This window comes from Macrotis lagotis, chromosome 6 (genome assembly GCF_037893015.1).
Source record: "Macrotis lagotis isolate mMagLag1 chromosome 6, bilby.v1.9.chrom.fasta, whole genome shotgun sequence".
In the NCBI taxonomy this organism is placed as follows: domain Eukaryota; kingdom Metazoa; phylum Chordata; class Mammalia; order Peramelemorphia; family Peramelidae; genus Macrotis; species Macrotis lagotis.
This window is the reverse complement of record NC_133663.1, coordinates 91,903,374-91,927,082: the sequence shown is the minus strand read 5'-3', so window position 1 is coordinate 91,927,082 and position 23,709 is coordinate 91,903,374.

Genomic DNA, 23,709 nt, shown 5'->3' with positions numbered 1-23,709 from the left:
CTTCACATTGAGTTACCTTGCAGGGCAGCTAGGTGGATAGTGCACTGGTAGAAGAATATCACTCAGATTTATTTGTACATTGTGGTAAAGTTTTTTTTTTATTCTTGCATTTGCATTGCAATTATTAGTAATGTAATTATTTTTCTTTGCCTTATTGCTCCATTGCTAAGTAATTAGCTCTGCTCAAGATCTAAAAGTATCATTATTGGGAGGACCTGGTTTTGTGCAATTGGAAGCATTTCAGTTGGGACTCGAGAAAGAATGATAAATAGGGGGATTAAATTCTCCCACGATAGATTATCCCTAGGTCTTTGAGGGGATTTGAGCATAACCAAATGGTGATGGTCTTTCTCTCGGATTCTAGATCTAATGGTATTATGAGAACAGATTCTAGTAAGCAACATAACCTGGAGAGAGAGTGGATATGTAATGTATGAGGTGCTTTAATGTGGATATCCACCCCTTATACTAGTTACATAACATTGATTAAATTATACATTTTATTCTAGTATGTGGATAATGAGCTTGAATTCTCTAGAAAAGCTTTATTTATTAAACTATTTTGGTCACCTAGCAATCAGCTGCTGGCAGTCATATATCTCTTATAAAACTATTTTAAATTTTTTAAATATGCTAAAATTTGTAATCTCAGTCAAAGGAAAAGGAAATTATTTTAAATCTAAGAAAATGATTTCATTTAGATGACAAAAATTAAACAATTGATTTCTGAATAAATGCAAATATTTTACAACTTTAATAGCAATTTTCTCTTTTAAAATCAGTTCCTTGTATGACATAGCTATGGTGTAATTTGTACATAAACTGGGAAAATCAAAACAGAAAAAGAAAACTGACTCTAAAATCTCTAAAGAAATGACATAAAATTTTTAAATGAAATATTAGCAAGAACACTAGGATCAGTACAATAAACTTTTACAAAGGAGTATTTACTGAAAATATATGAAGAATAAAAATACAAGGGGCAGCTAGGTGGCACAGTGGATAGAGCACCTGCCCTGGAGTCAGGAGTACCTGAGTTCAAATCCAGCCTCAGACACTTAATAATTACCTAGCTGTGTGGCCTTGGGCAAACCACTTAACCACATTTCTCTTACAAAAAAACCTAAACAAACAAACAAACAAAGAATAAAAATACAAAAATATCCCCCTGAACCTGGACCCATTCTCCCCTGTGATATCTCAATCCTTGGGAAGAGTAAGTAAAAGTATAGTTAAAACACTTTCAGTAGATTGGCTAAATCAGGTTGAGGATAACCAATAGGCATCAAACTAATAAGTGCTGATGAAGCCATATTGATTGGTGGTAAGGACAAGATCCTGGAGAGGTGGGTTTAATATAATGTTCTCAACAGACCCTCATCAACCAATACTGAAGTTATCGACCATGCACCTCAGATTGAAGTCAATCTCTCTCTAGTCAGACTTCCAGTATAAGAATAGCCTTTGAATGACATCGGCATGTGACAAAGGTTCAGGTGCTGATTCTATTCCAGCTGAGATTTATAAGGCAAGGGATTCACTGCTCATACAAAATTTGACTAAAATTTTCAGGGTTATATGTCAAAAGGAAATTATCCTTAGGAGATCAAGGATAACTCCATTGATCATCTCTGTAAAAGAAGAGAACGCAGATTGCATTGTGACAATCACAGAGGACTCCCTCTCTTATTCCTTGCTGGCAAGATTCTAGTCAGAGTCTTCCTTAATAGGCTAATCCTTTACCTGGAGGATGATGATGAGAGTAAGGAGAAATGCCAGAATAGAAGTCTGTACACATTGTTTGCTAATGTGACTAACGTCTTTGATATAGTCATGAGGGCTTGGGGAAAATTATGGCAAAATTTGGTTGTCTGAAAAATTTCATCAGTATTGTATGCCAGTTTCATTATACTATGGCTGCCAGAGTTCTGGATAATGAATCATACTCTCACCCTTTCCTAGTAACCAATGGAGTGAGGCAGGGATATATGCTTGCTCCCATCTTTTCTAGCAAGATGTTTCCAGTGATGTTGTTGGACACCTTCAACAAGGACAAAAACAGTATCAGTCAGCTACCTCACTAATGACAAATTATTTAACTTGAAAAGGATGCAAGCCAAGACTAAAGTGGAGGGAGAGTTGGTATATGAATTTTTGTTCACAGATGATTGTGAATTTAGCACAACCTCTGAGACTAAGATATAATAAAGTATGGATTAATTCTCTGCTGCCTGTGCTAATTTTTCCCTAACAATCTCAAGAAAACAGAAGTTCTCCACCAACCAGTACCAATCACATACTATTCATATGCGGTACTATTAGTTACAGCAAATAGAAAAATTTTTAATGCTGTAGATAAGTTTTCTTACCTTGGCAGTGTACAAAGATGATGAGGTTGTTGCACTCCTAGCCAGGGCTAGCTCATTGTTTGGGAATCTACCTCTATAGTCATTGTGCTGTGAAATCTGGACATGCCAGGAACCCAAATCACATGGGACAAGATAAGATCCTGGACACTGAGGTCCTTTCTCAAGCTGAATTGCAAGAATGCAAACTACTGCAGAGAAAGCAACTCTGATGGGATGGCCACACTGTTTGAATGCCAAATAAATGTTTGCCCAAGAGAGTATTTTACAGAGAACTCACACAAGGTGAGCACTCACCAAAAAGTCAAAAGAAGCGATTACAAGAACTCTCTCAAAGTCTCTCTGAAAAACTTTGGAGCTGATTGTGAGACATGGGAGACATTGGCACAACACTGCTCAGCATGGTGTGCCCATTAATGCTGTGCTCTATGAGCATAGGTAACTGAAAAGAAATATGAGGTGTGCAAATTTAGAGACACTTCCACCCAAATGTCCATGTCAACTATTTTTTCCCTACCTGGGGTAGATAATGCCTTTTGAGCCCATCTTGGTCTGATTATCCACAATCAGAAATACCATACCTTGACCCCAACATAATGATGTCATTTTGGTCCTCTTCAAAAATAGACAACAATCATCCAACAAATAATCCTGATTTCCCACCAAGAAATTAATTCTTCCCCATCTGAGGGTGTATGATAAATATTCCACAACAGATTCTCCCCTCCCCAAGTATGTGTGTGTCTGTGTACATATATGTGTATGCATACCCAAGACACATTTTAAAGTTTACTCTGCATTATTAACATTTTCCTCTTTCACTTTCTCAAGTCTAGACAATAAACAAAATAAATCACTTTTTTGTAGCATTTGTTGATTTTGTGGTATTTGCTGATTTCCCAGGTATAAAGGTTCACACTGAAAACTTAATGTTCAGACTCTGGAGAGTCAGTACCACCTGATTCCAGAACACCTCTGCCACTATCCCAATAGCACCAGGAGTAGTGTATTTAATTTTATAGCAGAGAAGTGGATAGTTGGTAGAGTTCATCATCCAGAAGATTGGAATTAAAATCTTGTGTCGTACAGTTACTAGCTGTGTGACTTCAGACAAATCATTTTTGTTTGCCTCAGTTTCTTTGATTGCAAAATTAAAATAATAACAGCACCTACCTCCCAGGGTTGTTGTAAAGATTAAATGAAATGATATTTGTAAAGGTTTTTGCCAAAATTAAAGTATCATATAAATATTCATTATTATTCTTGTTGTTCTTGTTAACAAGAAGGAAAAGAATTGGAGATAAGCTCTATTAAGACTTTTTTTAGGTACTCTTCAACCAATGAAAAAAGCTTTTTCTAGATGATACAGCAAGTCAGGCTCTTCCTTTCAATGATGTCACAAATTTCCCAAAGCAAGTTCACCAATATTACATCTTCCTTTGGCTGTTCCCTCTCTCTCATGACACTATTTAATTGTTTGAATACTATTGCTTCCCCCAATAAAACATAATAAGCTCCTGCAGGGCAAAACTTTCAATTTTGGCTTTGTATCCCCAAAGCTTATTACAATATTTTTAACATGGCAGGTAGGTCCCTAATAAGCATAACTTGTCAACAAATTATAGATACTTCAAATAATTTTTAATCAAAGAAAATGACAGCAACAAAATAATATGCCAATATTTTGGGGCATAGAGCCAAGTCAGTTCTTAGGAGAAAAATTATATCCTTAAACATTTTCATTAACAAGAGAGAAAGAGTAGATCAATGAAATGCATATGTAAATAAAAACCTAAGCAGCAACAAAATTTTTTAAGTTTTCAGCTAAATACAAAAATAGAAATTCTGAAAATCAAAGAGATGTGTGCACACCTGTCTTTTCTTTTCAGAATTTCTATACATAATAATATATACATATATACATAAGTAACTTCCCTGTTCAATTGATTTTAAAAAAAACACAAAAATGGGTAGTTCTTTAAAAAAAACTAAAAAATTGCTTGATAATTAAAAAAAGAAAACCAACTGATCAATATTAAAATGTAGAATGAGAATTCACAACAAATCAGGCAATGAAGGAAATATTTAAAGCTATTTTGTCCAATTATATAATAAAATTTATCATTTAAACAAAGTAGATGAATATTTAGAAAATATAAAATACTGAGCTCACTAGAATTAGAAGTGTAGAATTCAAATAACCCAAACTGAGAAAAGAAAATTGGAAAAATTATAAAGCAAATTGCTCCCCCCTCAAAAAAAAAACCAGGAGTTTCAGGAAACTTTTCAGGAAACTCTAGAAACTCTAGAAGGGTAAGAGGTTTCCATGTCCTGTACTAAAGAAGAAATGATAGCCATAGGAAGCAAGAAGTAGATTCATAAGCATGCTGGTATCATTGACCAAGCTTGAACAGTTTATAGGTACTAAATTTAATATGCTATTAAGGAGGAAGAGTTGTCAAGATAAGGGTCAATGATTACATAGACTGACAGATAGAAAAGTAGACAGATTTAGATAAACAGGACATTAATTAAATTTTTTGCTATTTGCCAGGCAATAGAATACAAATATAAGAAAGGATGTTTTCTATTCTCATGTGCTTACATTCTAATGGTGGAGGAAAAAAGTTATGGAAAGGTTAGCCAGTTGTGGACCCTAAATCTATGATACCCCAAGAAATGGTGAAGAGCAGTTTCCAGAATGATGTCATTCCAAAGAATAAAAGAGGGATGCAGGCTCCATAGAGATAGATGCAGTACCCCTGAATGGCAGAAAGAATAGGAAGATTTTCAACAATATTGGCATCAACAATAAAGGCAAGCTCATACAATCATAGGAGTGAGCATGAAGGCTCCTTAAAGATCATTCAAATCAAGGCCTTCATTTTATAGTTAAGAAAATTAAGGTTATGGTTAAACAAATTTTTGTACATGAAAGGAATGAAATATTACTGTTTTGAGAAGTGATGAGTAAGATGAAGATAGAGAGGCATGGAAAGAGTTACATAAACTGATGCAGAGTAAAGTAAACAGAACCAAGAAAACAATACATACCTTGGTTACCATGATATAAATGGAATGAACAACCACAAAATGAATGTTGCAAAATTACAAAGAACAAACTTGCCCCCCCAAAAAAGAGACTTGCTCCTCCCACTCCTTTGTAAAGTTATATGTATGTATGTATGGTGGTGTAGGTCCTATGATAATGTCAGATTTTTCAATGTGTTGATCAAATATCCTGAATATTTTCCCTTCCCTTCCCTTCCCTTCCCTTCCCTTCCCTTCCCTCCCCTTTCTTTCTTTCTTTCTTCCTTTGTTCCTTCCTTCCTTCCCTTCTTTTTCTTCTCCTAATTATCTTCTCCTCCTTCTTCCTTTTCTTCCAAAATCATTGTTATAAGGGATGACTCTGTATGTATAGATTGGAGAAACAAAACAAGGGAAATTTAGACTATAAAAATAAGAAATATCATTTAAATTTTACATTTATTTATTTTCTTTTTTAAAAAAGATTTTATTTATTTTGAGTTTTATAATTTCCCCCCTAATCTTACTTCCCTCCCCCCACCCCACCCCCCACAGAGGCAGTTTGTCAGTTTTTACATTGTTTCCATGGTATACATTGAACCAAATTGAATGTGATGAGAGAGAAATCATATCCTTAAGGAAGAAACATAAAGTATAAGAGATAGTAAGATCAGACAATAAGATATCAGGTTTTTTTTTTTTCCTAAATTTAAGGTAATAGTCCTTGGTCTTTGTTCAAACTCTGCAGTTCTTTCTCTGGATACAGATGGCATTCTCCAGACAGCCCCAAATTGTCCCTGATTGTTGCACTGATGGAATGAGCAAATCCATCAAAGTTCATCATCACCCCCATGTTGCTGTTAGGGTGTACAGTGTTTTTCTGGTTCTGCTCATCTCACTCAGCATCAGTTCATGCAAATCTCTCCAGGCTTCCCTGAATTCCCATCCCTCTTGGTTTCTAATAGAACAATAGTGTTCCATGACATACATTATACCACAGTTTGTTAAGCCATTCCCCAGTTGAAAGACATTTACTTGATTTCCAATTCTTTGTCACCACAAACAGGGCTGCTATGAATATTTTTGTACAAGTGATGTTTTTATCCTTTTTCATCATCTCTTCAGGGTATAGACAGGTATATAGTGGTATTGCTGGATCAAAGGGTATGCATATTTTTGTTGCCCTTTGGGCATAGTTCCAAATTTCTCTCCAGAAAGGTTGGATGAGTTCATAGCTCCACCAACAATGTAATAGTGTCCCAGATTTCCCACAACCCTTCCAACAATGACCATTATCCTTTCTAGTCATATTGGCCAGTCTGAGAGGTGCGAGGTGGTACCTCAGAGAAGCTTTAATTTGCATTTCTCGAATAAGTAATGATTTAGAGCATAAATTTATTATTTAAATGAATGATAAAAGAGAAAAAGAAAAATAAGTTCTAGAGAAATGAATTAACCTAGGGTCATAGATCAAGAGTTTAAAGAGACTTCAGAGGCTGTATTATCCAAATCCCTCATTTTAGAGATGGAGAAAGGGGTGGGGAGGTTAAGTTCATAAATTTCCTAGAAGTAGAATCAGGAGCAAATTCTAATCTCCTTAATCTACTAGGGTATCAGATTTGCTGCAGGTTCCTGAGCATGCCAGAATCAGATTAAAATCTAATCAGAAAATATTTAACAAAATAAAAAGGAATACAGTACAATATAGATAATGTTCTGTTCATTTGTATTTTTTCTAGATCAGTTAGAGTATTGTAGGCATTGATTTCCCTGTATCAAACTGTCTCCCTGAGAGAAGAGAAATTGTCTCCCTCCAGAGAAACACAATGAAGGCTCCAGTAGAACACGTGTTTGCTGTGTGAGCTCTAGGAAGATGCTTATCTTCCCCTGGACCAAGTCAGATAGTGAGGACCTTTGTTATATATAACTTTGGAGATAAATGTTCACAGCATTGTGAATTATCTCCTTTTTAAAAAAAATTTGGACAGGGATTTATGAGACTTCAAAATGGTGGGGAAGCTGAAGTCCAGTGTCCCATGCCCAATATGCCAGGACATAAGTCTGATTGACTATAAAGCCCAGAATTTACCTTACCCAGAAACTTCAGTTGCAGACTCCCTTCTTTAATATCTAAAGTTCTCTACAATCTGGTTCCAATCTTTCTTTTCAGATTGATTATATGTTATCCTTCCTCATTCCATCCACAATTCCAACCAAACTGGCTTAATTGTTTTTGACTAGCATTCTTTACCCTATCTCCATGCCTTTACATTGTCTTTCAAAGCCTGGAATGCTTTCCTATTTTATCTCTGCTTCTTGGAACCTTTACATTTCTTCAAGGCTCAGTTCAAGAACCACAAGCTGGCAAAATCTTTTCCTTATACCTCTAGTTAAGGCTCCTCTTTCCCTTCTGATATTACTTTGTATTTATCTCATGTACATTTTATCTAAGTCTTGGATGTAAAGTAGAGAGAGAATATACCTTGGAGTTGAGTTCAAGCGTTAATTCACACACACACACACACACACACACAAGCTATGTATGTCAATCAGTCAGTCAACAAATCCTCTATGTTAGACATTGCTAAATGCTAGAGTTTCAAAGAAGAGCAAAAATAGTCCTTACCTTCAAGGAGCTCACAGTCTAATGAGGGAGATGACATGCAGTTATGTATAGATATGATATATATATATATATATATATATATATATATATATATATATATATGAATTATATACACATGCACACATATATTTATTCACACATACATTCACACACAAAATAAATAGAAGATAACAAGGCTAAGGCATTGGTTTTAACGGGGATCAGGAAAGACTTCTTATAGAAGATGGAGTATCAAAGGCACTTAAAGGAAGTCAAGGAGTTCAGGAGGTAGAGATTAAGAGGGGAAGAATTCCAGGCATTCCAGACAACTAGCAAAAAGGTTGGAGTCAAAACATGGAATGTCTTGTTAGAAGGCAGTATCACTGGCTGATGGTGGTGCAAGGTGTAGGAAAACTGAAACAGAGGAGGGGAAGTCTATGAAGGGCTTTGAACACAATATAGATTTTATATTTGATCTTTGAGTTTATAGGAAGTCCTTGGAGTTTATTTGAGGTGGGGTGATGTCAATCTGTACTTTAAGAAGGTCACTTTGACAACACTTTGACAATCATTTAATCTCTCAGTGCCTCCAGGCAACTCTTTAAGATTGTAAATTGTAGGAGAGTTGTTGATCTACATTATTAATAGGAATGAGAATTCTCTAGAATAGAGGCTTCCAAAATTTTGATTATGCAAATCTATCAGCAAAATATGTTAAAGCATGCAACATACATCTATGTAAATTCTCTATAAATTATGTAAATGTTCTATTGCAGGACTATGTAGTATATAAAACATAGAAAAAGGACACAAAAATAACAGAAAACACATTTAAAATTTTTGTTAATAGTACAAAAAACTTTGCTCTCACTAAAACATTCCCATTAATAATAATAACAATAACAATAATAATAATAATAATTTTCAGTGAGGTAATGTGATTGTATATGCCTCATTGTTTTTGAAAATCTTGTTTTAACACCTTGTGATGAAGCTTGTAGTTTTTTTATAAGTTCTTCAGAGTGTGGCTAAGACCTTTATTCAGATGGAGCAGACTTTCTAGTGCGTCTAGCTAAAATGTCTTTGATTCAAGAAGCAGTAAAAATCCTTTTCACACCTACTTCCATTTGACTGATTTAACCAAGAAGTGTTTTTATGTGTAAAGGTTATTGCTTTTAATTGGATTAGACTACCATCTTTACACAATGTCTAAGACTGGATCTTCATGTAGGGAAAGTTGATAAATACCTAAACACTGGAAAACACTTGTAATTGAAAGAGCAACCTAATTCTTTCTTATTCCAAAATGTAAGGACTGCCATGGGTGTAATGATGCTGCTAATCAAGATTGAAATCCTTTATGGACAATATTAAGATATTATCTCTAGAATGTAATTGTTAAAATCCACTGAGGATGTAGTCTTTTCCTTTCCTTGAAAGCTCTTCAGCCTGGCCAGATGCAACAGTACAGTGTAAGAAAGACAATAGAGCTTATTCATTCATTAGTTCATTCATTAAACAATCAGATACTGAGTGTCCACTTTTTTGCTCATAGCTGTACAAGTCACTAGAAGTATAAAGAAAACTCTCAAAGAAATTAGTCTTGTTGAGATCAAACATTCATGAATGAAATGCAAAATAACAATGCAAAACAATAAATGTGTAGAAAGATAAGTCTAAGTTTCTGAACCAGCACAGCTATTACTGTTTTACATAGAACAGAGGAACTATTGGGTGAAGTTAAAGGTTTCTTTATCAGAGTGTCTTTCAATTTCTTTTTCTATTGGAAGAAGTTGAGCCCTGAAGACAGTAATTTCATCTGGGGAATATAGTAAGTCCTGAAAAACTAAGATAGGTTACTGATTCTGATAGGTAATAGTGGAATTGAGAGGACTAGAGGAGACAGTAAGAAGTTAGCTGAAGAATTCTAAAATATCTGTAGCTTCCCATGCAGTCTGGATGAGAACTTCAAAGTCATTGACTGGAAAAGCTGACTGGAAGCCTACAGAAATTTCCATAAAATTGGCTGCATAGCCTAAGAAAGCTGAAGCAAATATCCTTGTTGACTGAAACAACTGGTTGAGAACTGAAGGGGAGTTCCTGCAGGAATGGTGAGAAGAAGGACATACAATTCTACCTCTTCCAGGAGATGGAAGATTGAGGTGCAGGCGTTTTTGAGGATAGCACACTAAATAAAGACTGAAGTTGAGGCATAAAAGGAGTCTGAAAGAACAGTCTGAAAGAACTGTAGCTTTTGGGTTTTTGTTTGTTTGTTTTTAAGGAGAGAGGCTTATTAACCATAGTATACCTCCTTCTTCTACCCCAGTGGATTGGAGAGGCAGCTAAAAAAGCTGATTAAAGAACTATGATGACAACATCTCTAATGGATGTTGCTTCAGAATATTGTATAACACTAAAAAAAGACTGGAAGCAAAGGCTGAGCAGTGATCCATGAAGTTACCTAAGATCATGATGATTAATATTGCATCTTTGTGGCATTGGAGGCATGATTTTTATCTGTGCATATATAGATGACATGCTATTTTTTTTGCATATGCAATCTCCCACATGTGGATATTCACATTTTCCTTATGGGTGGATATCCCACCTAATTCTTATAAAGGCTCCTCTGAATGAGCAAATTTAAATTCTGGGGAAGAATTCTTTATTTACTTTATTTACAATGAAATTTAATTAAAAAGTTTTTGCTGGGAACCAGGTACATCTAACTAAGTTAGAATAAGTGATAAAGTTGAGAACTAAGTAAAATAAAAAATCAAATGCTTTGCTAGGGAGAGGATTTTGACCCAGAAAGTATTTAGGACCAGGGATAGCTACCTAGGTAGTGGAAGTCAGAAGTCTTCACACAGTGAAGGTAAAGACCATTAAGTTCAGAATAAGGATAACTTGCTATAGGCTGGGAGTAGTCAGACAGGAAAGAGGGTTGGAACTGGACCTGGAAGCAAACATAGGAATTAAAATAAGGAAACTTTGGAGAGAGTATTTCACACTATGAACATAGATATATAAACAGGACAGAGAATGACTTATTTGGGAGACTATAAGGACGTCAGCCTGGTTACAGCAGAGGGTTTGGGTTGGGGGTAATGGGAGATATGAAATGAATGGTAGCTAGAGCTGAGAGTAGGAAACTTCAGAACTGGCTCTGACTATAACTACAGATCACTGAAGTCTAAGGGGAGGGAGATGAGCATAACCACATGACCCCAGTTTTAAATTAGCTAAAATTGAACTTCTCAAAGCAGTAGGGAAGAACCTGCATTCTGTTTTCCATCTCCCCACCTGATTATCCCCTTGTAATTCTATTTTTCTACTTACCTTTTGGTCTTCCTGCATTTTCCCTATTTTCATTGCTCTCTGGTTAGCTTCCCTGCACAATATCTCAGTGCTTATCTACAGGACTGGGTTCTTCCTCCTATATCTCCTGGGAACCTATTTGACTGCCTTACCAGGTTCAGGCTAAGACCTTCCCATGTCCTCTTGGCTGCTGTTCCAGAGATGCAGAAACTCTCACTCTGTGGCCAGCCTTGTTCCTGTGGTGTACCGGAAGGCCATGGAGTGTAATTAATGCCAGATTCAAAAGCTTGGACTTTATTTTCTAGACCAGGGGTTCTTAACCTGCAGTCCTTGAGCTTTTTTTTGTATTTGATAGCCATATGTCAATATAATCAGTTTCTTTTTAATCCTATGTATTTTATTTTGTGAACATTAAAATATTATTTAAAGAAAGGGTCCAAAGGTTTTGCTAGGCTGTCAAAAACGTCCATGACAAAAAGGTTAAGAATACCTGCTTTAGTTTTGAAGTAGGTACTAAATAGTAAAAAAAAAAAATAGTGACCATTTTAAAAAATGGCAATCACTTCAGTATAAGTAATCTAGCTCAGTTGAACTACCTCCTAGGATTTTGAAAAAAAAAGGGCAGGTATTGTTGCTGAGTCACAGTCAATGAGTTTTGAAAGATCATGAAAAAAATGGGAGTGTTACCACAAGACTGGAAAAAGGCCTCCATATTCTGAAAAAGGAAGAAAATAATATCATAAATTGTAGAACAATAAGTTCAATTCCTAAAAATATTTAATAATCAATGATTAAAGAGATAGTTGATGAACATCCAGGATTTGGAAACAGTACTTACAAAGAACCAGCATGTCCTCATCAAGAACATGCCCTTGTTAGACTAAATTAATTTCCTTTTTTAGATCACACTTCTAAAGTAGTAAATGTGGAAAATGCTGTGGATATAGTTCATTTGGATTTTAAAAAAAAGCTTTTGATAAAGTATTTCACACTATTCTTGTGGGGAAGATGGAGAGAGATATACTGGGTGATTACATATATTTCATGAATCCCAAACTGGTAAAGTGGCTTGTCTCAAAGAACAATTCTTAATAGTTTTTGTCACAATGGCAAGAGGCTACCAGTGGAATATACCAAAGACTTGCGCTTGGCCTGATCATTTTTAATCAGCAGCTTACATGAAAGGTTAAATGACATATTTGTCATATTGCATATCATACACAGCCAGGAGGAATAGTTACCATACTAAATAATAGGGTCAGAATCCAGGAAAATTGCATCTGGTTAGACCATTAGTCTAGTCAAATAAGATGAAATCCAATAAACTGACGCCTTACATTTGAGATTTTAAAAAATTAACCTCAAAAGTAAAAGATGGGGGAAACAGGGTTACATGACAATTGTTCTGAAAATAATTTGGAGATGTTAGTGAACTACAAGTTCAATATAATCAACAGTATGCTATTACCCCCCAAGAAAGCTAAAAGAATCTTGGGGTGCATCAAGAGGAGCAAGAGTAGGGAGGTGATAGGATCAGAGTACTCTGGTCTCATCAATCATACTGTGTTCTGTTTGGGGAACCACAGTTTAAGGACATTGATAAGCTAAAGGATGTCCAGAAGAAGGCAACCAAGATGGTGGCAGACCTTGGGTTCATGATATATGAAATTTGGTTGAAAGACCTAGATATGCTTAGCCAGGAGAAGAAAAAGACTCAGGCGGGACATGATAAAATTTTTATGGCTGCCAAATGGATGAGGTAGTAGCTTTAGACAACTGAACCATGAGCAATGCATTGAGGCAAACTGAAGCTCTATGTCAGTAAAAACTTCCTTACAATTACAGAAGTGGAATGAACTGCCTCTTAAAGATGGTGGATTCTCTCTCTTTGAAGGTCTTTGAGTAGAGAACTAGATAACCTTTGTTGGGTATGTTATAATGGGGGTTTCTTCTATGGTTTATAAGTTGGAACAGATGACTCCTAAGGTCTCTTCCAACTATCAGATTGTCATATTCTGCAGTTGTGCTGCTCAAGGTGAACTGGATTGATTAATGACTCAGAAAGCAACTGGCAAAATATTACATTCATCCATGAGTTGACAAGGGGATCTAGAATGTGGTAGTAATAATAATAGAGAGAAAGAAAGGCCAGTAAGAAATATTTCAAAGAAAGATTAGATAGGATTTTGTTACTGATGGGCTAAAGGAAGTATTTGTTTCTTTTAAAATGTTTCATTAAACTATCTTTGCATTTAATTAAAAAATATTTCATTGATGTTTATTTGTTTTGACATTATCATCATTTACCAAGGGCTTCATTCAGCCTTCTTCCCTGGAAGAAATAAGCCTATCAACACATTGGCCATGGCTAAAAGTGCCTTTTGGCTCCTACATTCTAACTCCTTTCTGCTAAGATTTATCATTTTCAGTCCTCTGAAGTCTTGATTGGGCACTAAATTGATCAAAGTTCTGAAGTTCTTCAACACTGATATCTCTTACATCAGGGAGGCAATTTTGCAAGTCATTCTCCTGGTTCTGCTTATTTCACTCTTCTTTCCACGTTTCTCTGAATTCTTCATATTCACAATTTCTTACAGTAGAATAATATTGCATCAATTTTATACATTAAAATTTGGTTAACCATTCCCCAAATTAATGAGTTCTCATTTTCCTTCTGATTCTTTGGTAGTACAAAAGTAATAATCTTTCAATGTTTCCCTGAATTCTTCATATTCATAATTTCTTATGGCATAATCATATACCATCACTTTTGTATAGCAAAATTTGGTCAGTCATTTCCCAAATCAATGGGCTCTCACTTTCATTTTAGTTCTTTGGTACTACAAAAAGTAATACAAAAAATGTTTTTTCTTATGAAGATAGTATTAGGACCCTTCCTTCTGCCTTTGATCTTCTTTGAATCTATTTCCAGTAGTGGCATCACTGAGTGTGTAATGTCATATGGTAGCTTTTTAAAAAAGTATAAGCGCAAATGTTTGAGCCAAGTCATAGTGCATTGGTGTATCTATCTTCACCCAGCCTCAACTAACAGGCAATATCTGTGTCTTCTTATCATTTTTCTCAGTCTGAAAGATGTGAATGAGGGGAAACATTAAAGATATTTCAATTATCAGTAGTGATTTGGAGTATTCTTTCATTTTACCATTTCTAGCTTGCATTTCTTCTTTCAAGGACTATTTGTATGTCACAAGGGCTTTTCTCCAGGGAGGGGGAGGAGACAAGAGGGAAAGAAAATACAATGTTATGATTTTTTTAAATTATGACCATTATTTAAAAGGCTTATACTTGAAACAGAAAAAAATCTTCCCTGTCCATAGCCTTTGAGCATTGTTTTATTGGGGAATCGTTGTTGTACTTATATCTTTATACCAATTCAATCTAGAGAGTTAGAAGTCACACAGGAGTCCAGGTTTTAAGCTAGGATGACTTGGAACATTATGATTCCATTGATGAAAGGAAATTTTAATTTAATTGAAAGGAAGCTGATTTCAGGCTTTAGACATGTTTGAGATGATGGTAAGTACAAATGTCTCATGGATAAGTAGAGTTATAAGATTAAAATTTCAGTGAGATGACAAGATTGAAGGAAAGATTTGAGATCTATCAATATAATTGGACTAGCTATAGCCAAGAGAAGAGATGAATTCTCCAAATGGGGAAAGATATTATTTTCCTGAATTTGTTTCCAAAATATGATGGAAAGATTGTCAAACTTCATCAAGCTTACTTCTACAAGGGAGCCTTGGTAGTGAGAAAAAAGCTAGGATATATATATCTAATGGTTTTCAAATTATCTTAGGGTACACAGGTGGTATTTTCATTTTTACTTCCAATTGAAGGTTTTAACTTAAGAAAAGAAAGGAAATAGGAGAAATGAATAGCTCATCATCTGATATTAAAAATGGGATTTGATTTTCTGGACTATAGTTTAAAATACCAAAACTATGAGATAGTCTCAAGAAATGGAGAACATCCCATAAAGACTAGGGACAATGTATTTGGCAGGATTGCCATCCTGACCAAGCAGACTTTAAACTGGAATTTGAGCTGGGGAAGGAGACGATTAGGGATAAATCCTGGGATGAAATAGTAAAACCAAATACTATGGAGGGCAACAAATGTGACACAGAAAAAAAGAACTGTAAAGGAGAAGCTGCCTTTTTAAAGAAAATAACTTTTAAAAGGTCAAAAAACAATATACGCAATCTCGGGTCTCAATAGCCATGAAAAAAAGTAAATAAAATAAACTTGAAAATGTTAGTCACGGTCCTAGCCACTGAGGACACAAAGAAATAGTCTCTTTCCTCAAGAAGTTTACATCCTTTGAAGGAAACAATGTAATTAATGTGTGAATGTTCATGTACATATATACATTAAATATTCACATTCATATATACTTATATATTCATGTGTGCATGCATAAGATGTATAATTTGTAAACATATTTTACACACAGAACAAAGACAAGATAATTTTTAAATGGAGGAGAGGCACTGACATTTGGAGGGATCAGGAAAAGTCTCATGCAGGAATAGAATATCATCTCAGAGCTACCTCCAGTTCTTGTTGGGGTGAGACATAATCTAGTATAATGACAAGGAATTTATTTGGAGGTTAAGTATCTGGTTTAGAATTGTAGCTTTGCCCCCTGCACAGCCTGTTAACAGACTCTGGGACTCTGTTTCCTCATCTAGAAAATGTGGAGATTGAAGAAGATGATTTCCAAAGACTTTTCTAGTTCAAAATTCATGATCCTACATCTCATGGTCGGAATACAGCAACAAAATGGTATATCTGGTTCCAAAGAAATGTATAACAGAATGGGGAAGGAGAGTAACATTATTGTATTTTTAAGTGCTATTTTTTGTTTTTTTTTCCAGATACATCCTTCTTACACACCCTCCCCAGAGAGTATTTTCCCTAGAACAACAAAGTTTGTGTGTGTGTGTGTGTGTGTGTGTGTGTGTGTGTGTGTGTGCTTGTAAATGGGAAGGAAGTAGTTCATTAAAATTAACCAACATATCAATCGATTCTGATGAAATATCATTGGAATAAATGTAAAGTTTTATAGCTTGAGTGTCTAAAAATCAACTTCATAAGTACAAGATGGTACAGACCAAGTACAGGGGAGGTATGCCTGAAAATGATCTGGGGATTTTAGTGGACTGCAAACTCAATATAAGTCAACATGTGATGCAGTATTTCATACTCAGTCTTGGCAAGGGAAGAAGAAATACGTAATTTCTCCTTTCTTTTTACAGGATATAACAATTATACACATTGTTCAAGGTTTTATTTTATGATGGTCATATTTCCATTTTCATTATTTTAGTCATTTGGGTATTATTTTTCCTGGTTCTGCTTACTTTACTCTTGGACCAGTCAAGTCCTCCCCTGCTTCACAGTACTAACCATATTCACAGTTTCTTATGGCATAATAATATTCCATTATAATTATATGCCACCATTATTCTATTACAAGTGTTTACCTGGCCTAAATGTTGAAATATCCTCCTTCTGTGCTGTTATTAAGTACACCTCTTTTTAAATTAATTATTGAATGACCTATGAGCATCTCATTTTATTTCAGTACTGAACCTAAACAAAAAGAAAAATCAGCTCGAATCAGATCTGTCCATTATAAAAGATTAGAATAAACAACATTAGTAGGTAATTGCATCACAATATTTTCAGGGAGTTAATAAATATGCAATAAATAATATGCAAATCTCTATACTCAGGTAACTGAAAGATCATACATTTATGAACAGTGAAGACATGAAAAATGGAAGAAGAAAAAGAAGACTGGAAACAGGTATCCCTCCTGCCTAGGGTTTCCAGTTTCTGAGTACACCATACTTGACCTCTATTTTGAACTCCAACTGGGACTAAAATTAGTATTCATTTTTTTCCTTGAGTATACCCAGAGAGTAAGGAGGTCACCAAAATCATCTTCTTGGGACAGTGGAAATTTTTCAATTAACTTTTTCTCTTCCCATTCTCTCAATAGACTAAGCCTTCTTAATGCTTAGTTTCATTATTGGTGAATAATCATATGATTGTCCAGGCATCTCTTGAGAAAAGATGAAGTGATGGAAAAGGCAGAATTATGTACTGAAAAGATGTTTGAAGACCTGTATTCCAGTATCCATTCTACCACCAACTCATTGTGTGCTCTTGGAGTCCCTCCACATCTCTGGGACTCAGTCTCTTCACTCTTTAATTGAGAGGGTTGAACTAAAAGACTGTTTTATCTCTCTTCCAGATCTAGCATTCTATGATTTTCTTATCCCTTGGCTTATGAGACACCACAATTTCTAGCTTCCTCTTCAGAATTCCCTTTATTCCTTCTTAAAAAGGAAAATTTCCAAGTTTCTATCTCTTCTTGGTCTTCTTGTCTTTCCATCTTCTCTCTCAGTAATCTTGTTAACACTAGATTTCACCATCTCTTCAATAGAGATGACTCTCAAATACTATACCCACCTTAATCTCTCTCTGTCTTGAGGTCCAGATTCAAATCTATATTTTCACATGAAAATCTAACTTGCCCCTTACATTAAAAATAAATGGCATAGTCATCATATGAAGTCAGGGAGTTGTTGTTCCATTATTTTCAGTCATGTCCAACTCTTCTTCACCCCATTTGGGATTTTCTTGGCCAATTCCTTCTTTAGCTCATTTTATAGATGAGAAAATTGAGGCAAACTTCCCCAGGGTCACACAGCTAATGTCTGAGACTGAATTTGAATCCAAGTCTTTCTGACTCCAGGCCTGGTGCTCTATTTGCTGAGCCTTTGGATTCAGGGAGACCTGGTTTTATATCCTCCTCCTCAGATACTTATTAACCTTGTGATACTGGGAAAGTAACTTGATCTTTCTGTGGCTCAATTTCCATGTCTGTAAAAAGACTTAAAGGCTTCTCCAATTCTTTCTAGTTCTATTTTTTTTTGCAAGGCAAATGGGGTTAAGTGACTTGCCCAAGGTTACACAGTTAGGTAATTATTAAGTGTCTGAGTTTAGATTTGACCTCAGGTCCTCCTAACTCCAGGGCCGGTGCTCTATCCACTGCACCACCTAGCTGCCCACTTTCTAGTTCTATTGGTGATCCTACAAAACTAAGATTATTTTCTCTCCCCCATCCAAATCTCAAATCTTTCTCATTCTTCAGATACTTTCTTTTAGCAGCATCTTCATTCATAATCTCCTGTGTTTGAGAACGGGTTCTCTAATTCTTCTCTTGTCCTTGCTTATTCAATTAGCAATGTCTACTAATTCAGATAACCCTAAAATTTCTTGTACCTGTCAACCCTTTGTTCTCACTGTTACTGATTGAGATTAGGATCTTGCTTTCACTGATTATTTATTGTAGCCTTCTGGTCAGTTTTCTCCAACTCTCTTCTAATGCTAATCTCCAATCCATCATTAATATTGTTGCCTTTTCCATATATATATGTATATATATATATATATATATATGTATATATCTATTATACATATTTTCTCAACTCCTTTAAGAGTTAGCTCTATTTTGTCTTTCAAATAATGTTACAAATCCTTAACCTTGAATTCAGGAATCTCTATTATCTTTTTTCTGTGCTTTATTTTATTTTATTTCCCCTGATTACACGCAAAAACAAATTTCAACATTCACTTTTAAAACCTCTTTCTTCCTCTTACCCCAATCCCTGTCATTGAGAAAACAAGTTATTAGATATAGGTTGGAAATATGTAGTCATGAAAAACATTATCAAAATAGCCAAGTTGCAAAAAATAAATGTAACCCCTCTCCCCCCCCCCAAAAGAAATCTCAGGAGCAGCTAGGTGGCATGATGGATAGAGCACCTGACCCTGGAGTCAGGAGGACCTGAGCTCAAATTCAGCCTCAGATACTTAATAATTACCTAGCTATGAGACCTTGGGCAAGTCACTCAATCCCATTGTCTCGCCAAACCACAACCACAACAACAACAAAAGAAACCTAAAGAAAAGTAAAGTAAAAAAATGTTTCAGTTTGTATTCAGATACCATCAACTCTGTCTTTGGGAAGAATAGTATTCTTTTCATAAAACCTTCAGAGTTCTCTTGGGTCATAGCATTGCTGAGAAAAGGTGAGTCATTCACAATTGATCATCCTTTAACATTGTTATTACTTTGTATAAAATACATTCCCATTGCATCTACTCATGCAAGTTTTTTTTTTTTTAACTGAGAGTATCCTATTCATCATTTCTTATGACAGGATGACATTTCATCTTAATCATTTACCACAATTTGTTCAGTCATTTCCCAACCGATGGGTATCCCCTCAATTTCTAGTACCTTGCCAACAGAAAGTACATATACGTCCTTTTCCTTCCTGTTTTTCATGTCTTCTGGAATATAGACCTCGTAGTAACATTGATAGGTCAAAAGATAGGCATGGTTTTATAGCCCTTTGGGCATAGTTTCAAATTGCTCTGGGGAATTGTTGAATCCTTTCACAACTACTCCAACAATGCATTAATGTCTAATTTGTCCTACATCCCCTCCATCATTTGTCATTTTCTCTATTTTATTAGCCAATCCAATAGGAATAAGAAATACCTCAGAAGTGTTCTAACCTGCATTGTGTGATAGGACATTTTTTAAATGAATTAAATAGATAGCATTGATAATCTTATCTGAAAATATCTTTTAATCATTTATCAATTGGGGAATGGCTCTTATTTTTATAAATTTGACTCAGTTCTCTATGTTCGAAAAATGAGGTCTTTATCAGAGAAACTTATTTCAATATTTTTTCCTCACAGTTATTAGAAACTTAATTTCCATCTCCAACCCCATTTATTATGTTCTCTCTCCTTTTACATGTTATCTTCTTTTTTTTTCCTAGTTTTTGCAAGGCAACAGGGTTAAGTGGCTTGCCCAAAGCCACACAGCTAGGTAATTATTAAGTGGCTGAGGTCGGATTTGAACTCAGGTCCTCCTGACTCCAGGGCCGGTGCTTTATCCACTACGCCACCTAGCCGCCCACCTATTATCTTCTTAAAAGTGTTTTGTGCCTGACTATTCCTCCCACAATCTTTCCTCTTTTCTATCATCAGCCCCAACACTTTCTCTCATCCCTTTCCACTTCTACTTTCCTCTGGTGTAAGATAGATTTCTATACTCAATTCAGTGTGTAAGTTATTTCCTTGGTTCAAATTCTGATGAGAGTAAGGTTCACTCACTCCTCTCCCTCAACTCTCCCCTGTTCTATTCCACCATAAAAGCTTTTTCCTTCTGTTGCTTGTTCATTTCTCCAGACAGTAACTTGATTTTAACTTCTTGTTAAGATGGAGCCTTGCTTCCTGGGTAGAGAGTACTTTGTCCCAAGATTTTGGGGTGTTTTGCAGCTATTTTCACTGATATTTCCAAGGACCTGCAGTTTTCAATTCTTCTGAGGTTTTATGACTGCTCTTTGCCTGTATTCTTGTTTGTGAGTTGACCACAAGCATTCCTTTCTACCTGGAACTATGAAGAGGGTCCCTGCTCTGCCGCAGCGGTAAGCTCTGTAGTGGAGGTGCTCCTCTTTCCTGGAACTGGGACCCCAGACTGTGCCCCAGATCTGAGTCTGAGTAAAACACAGAGTCCTGCCTCTGGGATAGCTATGAAATCCAATCTCCTTCTGATCCCCTTACTGTCTGTGGACTGAGAGCTCCAGAAGCCACTGCCTCTGATTCAGTGGCTCCTGAGGTTTGGCTCCTGGTCTGCTGGGGTCTGTTCTGTTCTACTGAGGACTGTGCTGGACTATACTTCTTTCTGGTGCAGCAGACTTTTCCTGACCTCCTGCCCCTTGGTCTCTTCCTGGATAACTGGGACCAGTTTGCTCCAGAGTGGTCTGCACTGTCCTGTGCTCCTCTTACCCCAATGAAACAGACCCTTCCCCTGGATCTTCCAAGTTGTATTGGGCTAGAAAATTGTTTCACTCAGTCTTTTAATGGCTTCTACTAGTCTAGAAAATTTTTGGAGTCAATATTTTAGGGTATTTGGAGTAGTTTGGGGGAGAGTTTGGGTGAGTCTCTACCTTTATTCCACCATCTTGGCTCTGCCCCAGAATTTAATTTAAAAAAAAATCAGGGCTAGTATCTTTCCCCAACCTCTGTACTTCAGCACAATTGAACTGTTTATCGTCCCCCCACAAAAGTGCCATTATTTCTGAACCTTTCTTCACTGACTCCTATGTGTAGAAGACATATTTTCTCTTCTGCTTGTTGAATTTATCCACATCCTTTAAGTTTAAATCTCAACACAAATGCCTCCCCCTCTGAGAAATCTTTCCTGAGTCTTCAAGTCAATAATTTTCTTTCATCTCTTGGACAATACAAAACACTTTGCTTGGAACATTGTGGTAATGATCATGTATTATTTTGTATTACATTTATTTAAGTATGTAGGGGAACCTACTAGATTGTATGAGTCATGAGGTCAGGGAGCATGCCTTATCAAAGTTCTCTTATCAGTCACTATAGTAGGTACTTAATGTTTTATTGAATTAAATTCCATTATACAATTTTATGAAATAATACAGTTTTCCTAAAGAGGAAAAAGGAAGATCCTGTAAACAATAGGCTTGATTATATGCTTGGTAAAAATTTATCTTATTTTATTTTGTTTTTAATATATTTTATTATGAACTTGATCAACAAACATGAACATTTCCATATTTCAATATGAAATAGTAAATCTCCATTACAGTTTGACTTTTTTAGTACTCATATTTTTAGAAATCATTTTGCTTGTTTATTAGCAAGCATTTATTTTGTTTCCCATATCCCTCCTTCAATTGAAGAAGGGAAAGAAAAGAAAAAGTCATATAATAAATATGTATCATCCAAAAAAACAATTTGCACATTGGCCATATACAAAAATAAATGTCTTATTTTATATCTTGACTTACTCACCTCTTGCTTAGGAAGTGTGTAGCATGTTTTATCGTAGGTCCTCTGGAATCAATGATGGTCATTATATTGATTAGAGTCCTTAAGCCATTTAAAGTTCCATATCTTTACAATATTGTTATTGGGTTTTTATGATTGTACTCACTTCACTCCGCATCAATTTACAAGTCTTTCTAGATTTCTCTGAAACCATTCCTTTCATCACTTCTTAGATATAATAATATCCTCTTATAGGCATATACCATAATCTGTTCAGCCATTCCCCAATTGATATCACTTACAGTTTTTTCCATCATGCAAGTGGCTGCTAAAAATATTTTTGCACATATGAGTACTTTTCTTTTTTTCCTTTTTTAAAATCTCTTTGGGTTATGAACCAATTAATATTGAGTCAAAGAAATACACGATTTAGTGATTTGTGGGGTAGAGTTTCCAATCTTGGTGGTTACTGTTCCACCACCACAGTCTTATTGTGTTAGTGAGGCCAGCTGAGTAAGGCTGTAAAGTTGGTTCTATGCGTATGGGAGAGATGGAAGTAAAATGTTGTTCAGTGAAATATAGGATGGTAAGGAACTACAATGTCAGGTGTCAGGTAGGTCATGGGATTTGTTATAAAGTCCCAAAAGATGATATCAGGGAATGGGTTGGATGCCCTAAAATCTTCTAGAAAGAGAATTAGTAGAGGAAGGGGACAGGGATAAGAGATGATCATAGTGATCATTTTTAAGTGGCATATACAGATGGTATGAACTTCACTTTCAGGGAATTGGAGAGTAGGCAGGGGATCATTGGTTTTGTATCAAGCTTTTTAATCTGTTATTTCCAGGATCCTTATTTTCTCCTCTTACAAAAACTCAATCATTTGCAATGTCCTTGATAACGGATCATTCAAGATTTACTGGAAAACAAATATAATTATTCAGTTACTATCAGGGAAAAAAACTTCCATTAACTGGTCTTCTAATCTTGATGTCTGTGAAATTCCTCCTTTCTATAATTCTAATTTAAGCTCTTATTACCTCATTTGTACATCATGGCTTTATAAATAGTTTTCATTCATCCAATCATGTTTCCCTCTGAATCTGTTTTTTCTTTTCTTTATTTGTTCATTTTATATCTTGCAGTTTTTCCACAATATTTGGTTCTTTTTGAAGTTTATATATTTTTTATTTGGTGAAAAAGAAGTTCCATTTTGTGGCCCCAGAATTTTTCTTTTAAACAATTAGAACACCAGTGGTACTATTAACTGTTTTCTGGGTAGCTTCTTTAGCTGCTAGGTGAGCTTGCAGCATGACTACAGCTTTATCAACCTTAGAGTAGAGAGACCTGGGAAACTCAAGCATATGAGGAAGCTTAGAATTGTCATGAATTTTTCTTATAAAAAATGACCACATTAATCTTCTCAAAATAAACTATTAGTGTGACTTTCTGCTCATGAGCTTATGAGAATGAA